Source organism: Podarcis bocagei (assembly GCF_964188305.1).
Source record: "Podarcis bocagei genome assembly, chromosome: 4".
NCBI classification, from domain to species: Eukaryota; Metazoa; Chordata; class Lepidosauria; order Squamata; family Lacertidae; genus Podarcis; species Podarcis bocagei.
In genome coordinates, this window is record NC_138128.1 from 55,783,399 (window position 1) to 55,793,289 (window position 9,891).

Sequence of the window (9,891 nt, forward strand, 5' to 3'; positions counted from 1 at the left end):
GACAGTATTTACAAACCATTTTGTTACGTATTTCTAAAAATAGATTTCATCCAATACCTTATCCCGGCTTTGGAAATGCCAACTTACACATGCTTTTGAATTAGTCTGTGAGTTGTCAAGTTTACATGCATTCCATCCAGACCTAGCTGAATTGCCTGAAGGGCCCCCACCTAAGTATTCAGAGTTGAACAGTCAGATGACGACTCACACAAAAAATGCAGAGAGAACACAACGTAAGCAACCAGTGCTGCTGTTCACTTCAGGGTAGAGTTGTCAACAATCATCTCAGCTGCACCGTATCTAACTTAGAAACTACAAAGCTGGTGCAAGCGAGGAGAAAAGTGCTTTAAGTGCAAAATGACTTGAAACTGTCACAATCCAACTGCAATGTTATTTAAAATTTTGGTTGCAAAATGGGAAAACCATGAGATAAAAGGTACTGATTGGTTCCGCAAGCATCCATTTGTAAGGCTTTGCTTACACAAGCAGTTATCATCACATGACAGTTCATTACATTCTTTCCACACTAATTTCTTTATATGACCCAGAGTTGACATTAAAACAAATGAAGAGGGAAGGGAGAGGTCTTTTGAATAATCATAGTAACTGGTGGGAACTGGTGTGCACATGTGTACATTAAGTCCCTTTTACCTACTAGCTAACACTTTCCTGATCACATCCCCCATGACCTATTTTTTAATGACTTTTTTGCCCGGCTTAGTTTCAAAATAAGCTCAGGCTGGTGGAAAATAACAATGGAGGTGCTTTGCATGGAAATATCAGCACTGCAGCAACAGTTGAGCATTTCTCTTATAAGGGTACTCCCATCACGCATAAAAGCTACTTCAGCATACATTGGCATTTGTCAAGGAAATGACAAGTAGTCAGAGGTATGTAGCTCTGTATTTGGAACATATGTATGAAAACCTGGAGCATAATTAGATGGTGTAATATTCTATATCTTGGTCACCTATAGAGGGGCTGCCACCACCTTTCATAACCTGTGATGGAGACAAGTTTATGATGTAATTTCCAACCTGTTGGCTTGGTGGTGGCTGAAAAAGATGGCATGGGCCACTGGATGAGGTTTGCAGGGTTCCTTGAATTGCAGCGCAACAGCAGCCTGTTACAAATATAGTCACCGTTTATGGCTAGTGCATTTGTCCATCCATAGACCTGTCATTTTAGTTTCACTTTGAGAATCAACAAGGTTATAGTCGGAACTCTACCCTTTTATTGGCAATATGGCCATCACTCCAATATAAATGTCCCTACATAGTTTTTGCATGAGCTCACCAGCCGCATATTCCTGCAGATTCAATTTTGGCTGCAGACACACAGCTGACATCAGGCAACAAGAATACTTATTAAATTAGGGGAGTCAGCCACTGTGACTTCCCATATGCAAGATATAAACAGGAACTCTCTTGCTTTCTCCCTTACGCATACATACAGACACACTTTTATAATGTCACGCTGGAAGAATTTATCCTGAGTTAGCCAAGATGGCAATCTGAGACCCTTTGCTGCAGTCAATACAACTTGGTGTGTGTCTTCAAGCAATCATTCCTTTTCTTTTTTAAAAAGACTTGTATCTGAAAGAACGACTCCATTCTTGAAATCAATAAGGTTATTGTTAAAAATTTAGTCTGCTGTGATGCAATTGATTGCTTGTAGGTGTTTCTATACTGTCCTTCAAGCATATTCCCATGGCAGTTACATGAACCAATGAAAATAAAATAGTTAGAATTTAAATATAAACAAAATGTAATAATCTAAAAGGCCTGCAAGATCACAAAAGCAAAACAAAGTGCTGAACTCGAGACATTTTTATAGGAAGTTGTTGTTTTGTTGTTGTTTTATATATTTATTTATACCCCACCATTTTCCCTGATGGACTCAAGGCAGCTAAAAACATGGGGGAGAGGGGAAAAATAATGAAAAACATTTAAATAATTGAAACTATATATAAGATGTATTAAAAACATACAGATAATTGCAATAAAAACAGCACAGCACTGGCTCTTTCACTAAAAGCTCACAAAAACTTAGAATAAGGTTTTCAGTTGTCAAGTAAGCACAACATGGAAGGAGCATATAGCCTATAATAAATAATAGCATCACAGCAAACTATTTTTTTTTAACAGTAGCATAATTGATTTCAGAAATGGAGTCACTGCCATTATTTCAGATACAAATCCAGTAACTTGGTCACTAATTCTTGACACACATACGGAGAGGGAGAGTCATTGACCCAAGAATTTGATGCAAATTCAGTTTGAATGGGTTTCAAGAATATATGTTGGATATGTCATGCCATTCCCATTTATCAGTTTTGTAGTTTTTTTAAAAAGTCATGCCATGTCAGCGTAGTATTGACTCTTGGCCACTGTGTGGATAGTGTCATACGTTTGTCACTAAATTTGACTTGGGCTATCTGGGTGGAGATGGGGGTTATATATTGGTTCTGGTAAGAGACAATAAACCTATTGAGTCCCCTAATCTTTCCATAATGGTGCAGGCCACCAATAGAATCCTCAAGTTATGAAGGCAATGGCACAGTTCCCTGCGCCATAAACCTTTGACATTAATAAACCTGCAGCGTGGCCTGAATGGGGGGGGGGGAGGTTGCTTTTTCCTAGCTGCAAAGTTCTGCAAAGAGGTAGGGATAGTGCAGGGAAGTTCAATCCAATGTGCTATGTATGCCCCCAATGTTTATAAATCCTTTACCTTTGCCAAAGTGGCCGCGAGTATGACTGATGGTGTTCTGGCTGAATTATCCCCATGAGGAATGCAGTTTATGAGAAGCACTGTTTTTTATGAGCTTAGAAGCCTGGGGAAATGGTTCAGTCATTTCTTAAGGCCTTGAATTAACAGGCTGAATACTGTTGAGTTCACTGATAAAAAAAGAGGAACACTTCAAAGATTACGGGTAGTACTTGGAATTCTAGACAAGGAGCTTTCTGAGAATACAATTAATGGAAGAGTTAACTCTTCATAGAGGCAGCAAGGCAATCCAAGTTGATCAAGACTCAGGTGAGGGAGCAAAACCAAACTGGGAGTGACTGGAAGCAGGTAACCTGTACTCCACAAAACAGTAAAAGCAGCTGCCGCAGCCATTTAATAAGGGCAATTTTGGTTGCTCTCCCCACTTCCAATCTCTCTTCCTTTTGTAGCGAATCTTAGATCTGAAAGCCTGAGAGCAGGGACTGGTCTTTGTAAGGCATTCAAGGAGGGTGTTTTTTTTAGAAAAACGACAACTGAAGAGTAGGATAAAAATACTTGAACTTACTCTTCAATTACCGGTATCTGCAAATGCAGCACAAAGACCACTCAGAAGGAGCAATTCAGCCATTTTTGAAGATCTCTTTAGCAAAGAACCCTGTCTTTTCAGACAGCCTTTAGAGAGGTTTGTCCTTGAAGGGATGGAAGTGATCAAAAATGGCATGGATTGCAAAAGGTCTCGACAGATGCACAACCATTAAATCCAGTGTGAAATTCACGTCCTGGGTTTCGGGACATGCAGCCTTTACAAAGTTAAAAAGACTTCATCTCCATTACTCCCATATTACAGTTTTATGATGGCAGCAAGGCAGCATACAATGATTGGCAGCTATGCTACTACAACTGCATGGTTTAGAATGGATACCACTTGCGTTCTGTTCCAGAACACTTAGCAAAGCATGAAAAAGTTATGCACAAATAAAAAAGGGGTGTTTTTCTGGCTAAGTCTTTCACAGCTACCTATGCGGTTTATCTTATTTCAGTCTACTTACAAGCCATAAATGCTGGGTGGCCATTATAAAAGAAAAACAAACTAACAACAGCTTTGGACTGAGGACCATTATGATATCAGCATCTTCTAAGAAGAAGAAAAATGAGTTCAACCTAGTCGAGTGTGTACTAGGAAAAAATTGCTCACAGCAGCCACCTTGTAATAAAACGCTGCAGTGTGAGTTGCAGGAGGAGATTAAAGCTTAGTTTCATGTTGTGCATGCTTCTTTGACAGCATCTTAGGTTTCATCAGAACCATTATTTGTTTCTTTAATTTGTATTGCAGCAGACATCAACTTGTTAAAGCAATATAATTAAAAATTAAAACATTAAAAAAATTAAAACATTGAAATGCATTTACAACATCTACAAACATCTTAAACCACAAAAGTCTTACAGAGCATGCTCTGAGGGCACATGATGAAGCAAATAAATAGCTGGGTTCGGTCAGTGTCTGGATGGGAGACTACATGGGAAGTGTGTGTACACTGCTTTTGAGTTCCATGATGGGGAAAAGGTGAGATAGGACTATACTAAATAAATAAATACATACATGCACTATAACAGATGAAAGTGGCTTATAGACCTTAGCAACGCTTCCGAAGTGATTAGAAAATACTTTGACCATGGGCAACTAAGTGAATTAGAAGGCCTGATCAGAAAATTATACCAAACCATATGGAAATACATTAGACAAGTTCTAACAAAATGCAGTGAACTCACCAGGTAAAAAAAAGGGGGGGTAAAGGACCCCTAGAGAGTTAAGTCCAGTCAAAGGCGACTATGGTGTTGCAGTGCTCATCTCGTTTTCAGGCCAAGGGAGCTGGCTGTTGTCCACAGACAGCTTCCGGGTCATGTGGCCAGCATGACTATGCCGCTTCTGGTGCAACGGGACACTGAGACGAGTGCCAGGGCGCACGGAAATGCACCATGCAGATAGTAGCTCAGTTGTTTAGAGCGTGCTGCTGACAATGCCAAGGTTACAGGTTCGATCCCTGTAAGGGAGGGACAGATGCATATCCCTTCAGTGCCGGGAGTTGGCCCAGATGATCCTCAGGCTCCCAACTCTATGATTATGTTTGTGAACGCCAGTTGTTGAAAACCACAGGACGGGAGAGTGCTCTTGGGCTCAAGTCCTGCTTGCAGGCTTTCCATACACATCTGGCTGGCTACTGTGACAGTTGTACTAGATGGTCTGCCAGGCCTGCTGTTCTTATGGTGGCATCATATTGGAAACAACAAGTGAAAGAATCGTTACTCCCTATACTGTTTTCTAGTAGACCAGCCTTTGCCAGCCTGGTGATCTTCAGCTGTTTAGACTATAACTCCCATTGATCCAACAAGCACACTGGTTGGGGCTGATGGGAGGAGTAGTCAAAAACATCTGGAGGGCACCGGGTGGGAAAAGGCTGTGGTAGGACTTGGAAATGACTTGCAGCTAACCTGTGAAAAATGGAAGATCCATGTGTTTTGATGGTAAACAACACCAAAAGGAAGACAAATCAGAACAGCCATTCCACCCAAGAACAAATCCTATTCTACAGTGGCCTGGCATGAAAAGGTTGCCCCATATTATCACCAAGCTAAGAGGAGTTAGGAGTATTTCTGTAAGTCGTGCAATTCAGTTCACAAACTACCACACTGAGAACCTGGGAAGAGAGTTTGTATCGAACAACAGAGACAAAGCACCTCAGACTCAGCCACTGTGTAGTTAAAAATAAAACACCCACATCATATTCTGTTGAGACTGAATGTGAAAAACGTAACAGAGAAGACTTGAATCAGAAACAGAGAATGATAAATTTTATAATGCAAGTGGGTGTTGAACTCATTTAATAAGCTGTCTGCACAAAGTGTATCAATCCTATGATGTGAGCTGTAACTAAGAAGCTTTTCTATTTACATAATTGCTGATTCCTGCATTGAAAAAAATCCAGTGAAAATGACAACTATGGAGACTTCCATGATGATGTGTTGGGATATCTTATAAACCCCTCACTCCCATCATGGACAATATATTCTTATGAGTTTCTGGATGGCAGACTCCCCTGTGTAATGCGTTTGATGGTGCCAGACACTAAATCCCTGGACCCAAATGTTAAAAGCTAAATAAGCCAGGCTAGTTTCTTCATGAGCTAATTGCCTGGGAGATGAGCCATTTAGAGAACAAAGGAAATGTAATGGGCCATTAAGAAAGGCTCTGTGCCAAAAGCCAAGTAGGTGGTGCCCCTCCTCCAGCTCTGAGTAAGAAAAAGAAAAGCCAGAATTTAAAGCTGAGACTGAGCTATAGGAAAGGAGGTTTTGGGTTGAAAAGGGCAGCAAGCTGGAGAGAGGGGCAGAGCGTGAAGGTTGATTTCTGTTTGAATCCAAGGCTGTGGCTATGGGAGAAACAAGGTCCTCTTGGGGTGCCAATACTGTGAACCCCTGCATCATAGGCTCAGGTTGTATGTATGACAAACTAACTAACTAACTAACTAACTAACTAACTAACTAACTAACTAACTAACTAACTTACTGTCCAGTAGCACCTTAACAACTTAAGTTTGTTCTGGGTGTAAGCTTTCGTGTGCATGCACACTTCTTCAGAAAAGCTTTTATCCAGAAGAAACTTAGTTGGTCTCTGAAGTGCTACTGGACATTTTTAAAATTTATTTCGACTGCGTCAGACCAACACGGCTACCTACCTGAATCTAGGTTGTATATATGTGTAAACCATATCTAATGAAAGACAGCACTGTGTCTGCTGTGCCTCTTTGGGGAATGGCCTGGAAAGTGTGTATGGAGGTCCTGGGCTGCCTAGATGGCAAGACCCCCCTCTTGACCTCAGTGATGTGGTCCAAAAGAAAGGAGTGCAAAACATTTGGCACCAGCTTGGCTGCATACAAGACGCCATCCAACCATCTTAGGGACTCCACTCTGGATTTGTGTATGGTTTGCTCCCTAGTGCCTTTTCTTCTTCCAAAGATGCCCTGCAAGCCAACAGGTAGGTCATCAACTTAAGTACAGTGGTACCTCAGGTTAAGTACTTAATTCATTCCAGAGGTCTGTACTTAACCTGAAACTGTTCTTAACCTGAAGCACCACTTTAGCTAATGGGGCCTCCCGCTGCTGCCGCGCCGCCAGAGCCCGATTTCTGTCCTCATCCTGAAGCAAAGTTCTTAACCTGAAGCACTATTTCTGGGTTAGCAGAGTCTGTAACCTGAAGCGTCTGTAACCTGAAGCGTCTGTAACCTGAGGTACCACTGTATTTGTATCAGAGGGGAAAATGTCCTTTGCAGTAGGTCAGCCAGAGGAGCACTGGAGATGGTGCTTTGTCTTTTTGGAAAGAGCATGGAAGCAGAACACTCCCCAATCAACAGTAATAAAACTACCTTAAAGTACATAGGATGCCTCATTACTTGCTTCACCAGCTTTTGTTTGGACCATTAGATACAAAGCCCCCAAATAAAAAGTGTAGAATTCTTTTCACCCTCACACACATTGCAGAAGAGAACCATTTTCATTACAACTGAAACTGGGAGAAAGAATATGATTACACCTTGGTTAAAGTTAGGTTTCAGGTTGTTTTCTTAAATGCATACTACCCGTCAGTGGCAATTTTCAGGGCCTTTCACATCCAACAATAAAACATAAAAGGGTAATAAAGCAACAGCAATCAAAAAGCAGAATGGTAAAGCAGCAGTAGAACAAATAATAAAAAACCCATTAGATGTTAAAAGCCTGGAAAACTGGGTTGTCTTGCCAGAGCCCACAATTCAGTCTCCTGACTAACAACTGGCTGTCCTGAGGGAAAATTTGGCTTTCTGTGTGTCTTACATGCCTGTGTAAAATTTCATGAAGGATGCGAAAGGCAGGATTGAAGAAGTGTGTTGGTGAATAATCCTGTGATGCCAGAAGGCTAAGGTGAGAGCTTCTTCCTTAAATCCCAAAAAATGCCTATTTTCTGATCTGCTCACTTAGACCTAATACCCCGAGTGGTTCCTGCAAGCTTGGCAGGCTGAAGAACCAGTCTGATCATCCGGTTGAGCATTTACAGTGTATGTTGTTTTTGCACATTTCTTCTTCTGAGGAATGAATCAGACTTCAGCAAACAGCTCCAGATAAGTAGTGGGTGTACCTCCTTTGAACCTGATGTTAGACAATACGAGGACACATTGCACACTATTTATGACACATGATCAAACTAGGTTGGTCCCTTGCATGCTGTTTGCAGGAGTGTCTGCTGCACCACAGTTCCGGAAGTCCAGGCTTCTATTGCTGCAGTTTGGAAGCATCACCTCTCTGCAAGTTCCACACAGCACTGACAGCACTAATACACCCACCGCCTCCTGGGTTGATCTGCCGTGCGTGGTTCAACTTCCCTGTGCTTGATCCAAGTGGTTTCAGCTGTGTTTATAAGTCCAGTAATACCAGAAAGCTATAATTTACAGGCTGCTCTTTTATACAGCAGAGAGAAGATTGCTAGATTCTAGACAAGTTCCCCGTTCCTTTGAATATTATCTAGGATGGGTCTTTCTTCTCTACATGATTGGGCACAGAGATAGTAAAATATAATGACCTGGCACAGGTTGTTTCTAGAAGTTTTCAAACCCCTGGGCAGAAGGGGAGCAGATGCCCCCTGACCAACTTCTATCCCAAAATGTAAAATCAAACAGAACAGTTTGTGCTGTTTCTAATTCATGTTATTTACGTAATGCTTTTGTTTTGTTTTCATGCGTAACGTTTGCATGAAAGTCAATGGAGCACATGGTGTCAGAATGCAGCTGAACTCTGGATTTTGGCTGGGAGCAGATCTGGGGAGATGTAAGGATATTGATCTCTGCTGCAACGTTAGTGTTGTGGTGTGTGTGCTTAGCTGGAAATCTTAACCAGCCTGGCTTTCTTCAATTCTCATGGGTATTTCTCACTTTGCCTCATGGGAGAGAAACAGGAAGTTCAGGTGTTGTGTCCTTCTGATCTTCCTCTATCTCATTGTTTGGGTAGTTGGGGGGATCTTGTATAGCTGGGGGGCTAGGGTGTCAAGTTGTGGTAATCTTCCTTGTTTTTCCTTGCAACTTAACCAGTCCTCATTCCACTCCCCCTCTGGCTTTGTCAGTCCCAGATTTCTCCCCTCCTTTGTTGCAAGAGCTGCAGTTCCTCCTCTGCATTCCTAGCACATGTTGACGTTAAACAGATGCTAGGAACGGAATTTGGGGCTGACCCTTGGTCCACCTACCTTAGTATTGTCTACACTGAGATTTAAATGCACCAAAATAGAGGCTCAAATGTAAATTACATGACAAGCAATCCCCTCCAAAATATCTGCATAGTTAAAAGCCAAAACAACAGCAATAATATGGTATAAAAAAAGAAGATAACACCTAGATATACAATCATACTCCTGTTGAAATGTGCAACAAACTCTGGCATATTCAAACAACAGGAAGGAGTTGAAAACTTTTAGAAATGGAGTAAATTGGAAGATCTTTATGAAAACATCAAATTAGGATTTGGCAGCAGCCAAATGTAAATGATGAATGTAACTATAATGAACACCAAACAGTTAGTTCATGTTTTTAAATGTACCGTATATGCTTCTTTAGCCTTTCGTTCAAATATATGTAAATAGGGATTTGATAATAGTTTCAGAGACACATTTGTTGTCAGAATGCAATACATACCTTTCTAGCATGTAAAGACTTAATAACAGCAATAAAAACAAATACTTTTGTCTGGATACTACAGCTACAGGTGTGTAGGAAATATTCCAGTGCAAGCGCAGAGACCTGGTTATTTGAAGGGAGGATATGGCATTTAGTGAGAACATAGGAATGACAGCAATAATTATATTGTTTACCACATCAACACCCAGAAACGCTAGACTTCCTTTAAGATCTGTTTCTTTCATTTGTTTTATTTATTAATTGCTGCCCATGAAACATCTCAAAGCAATTTAACTATAAAAACACCCATGATGTCAGACACCTCCCTCAAACTTCTCAATTTTACATAATAATAATAATAAGTATTAAATGCTTGGTTGGTATCTGTCTGTCTCAGGAGATAATGGAGGAGTGCTGCTTTGGGAGTGAAGTCAAACTGTTGGAAGGTTACAGCACCTGCTGTGGCTGTAGAGAC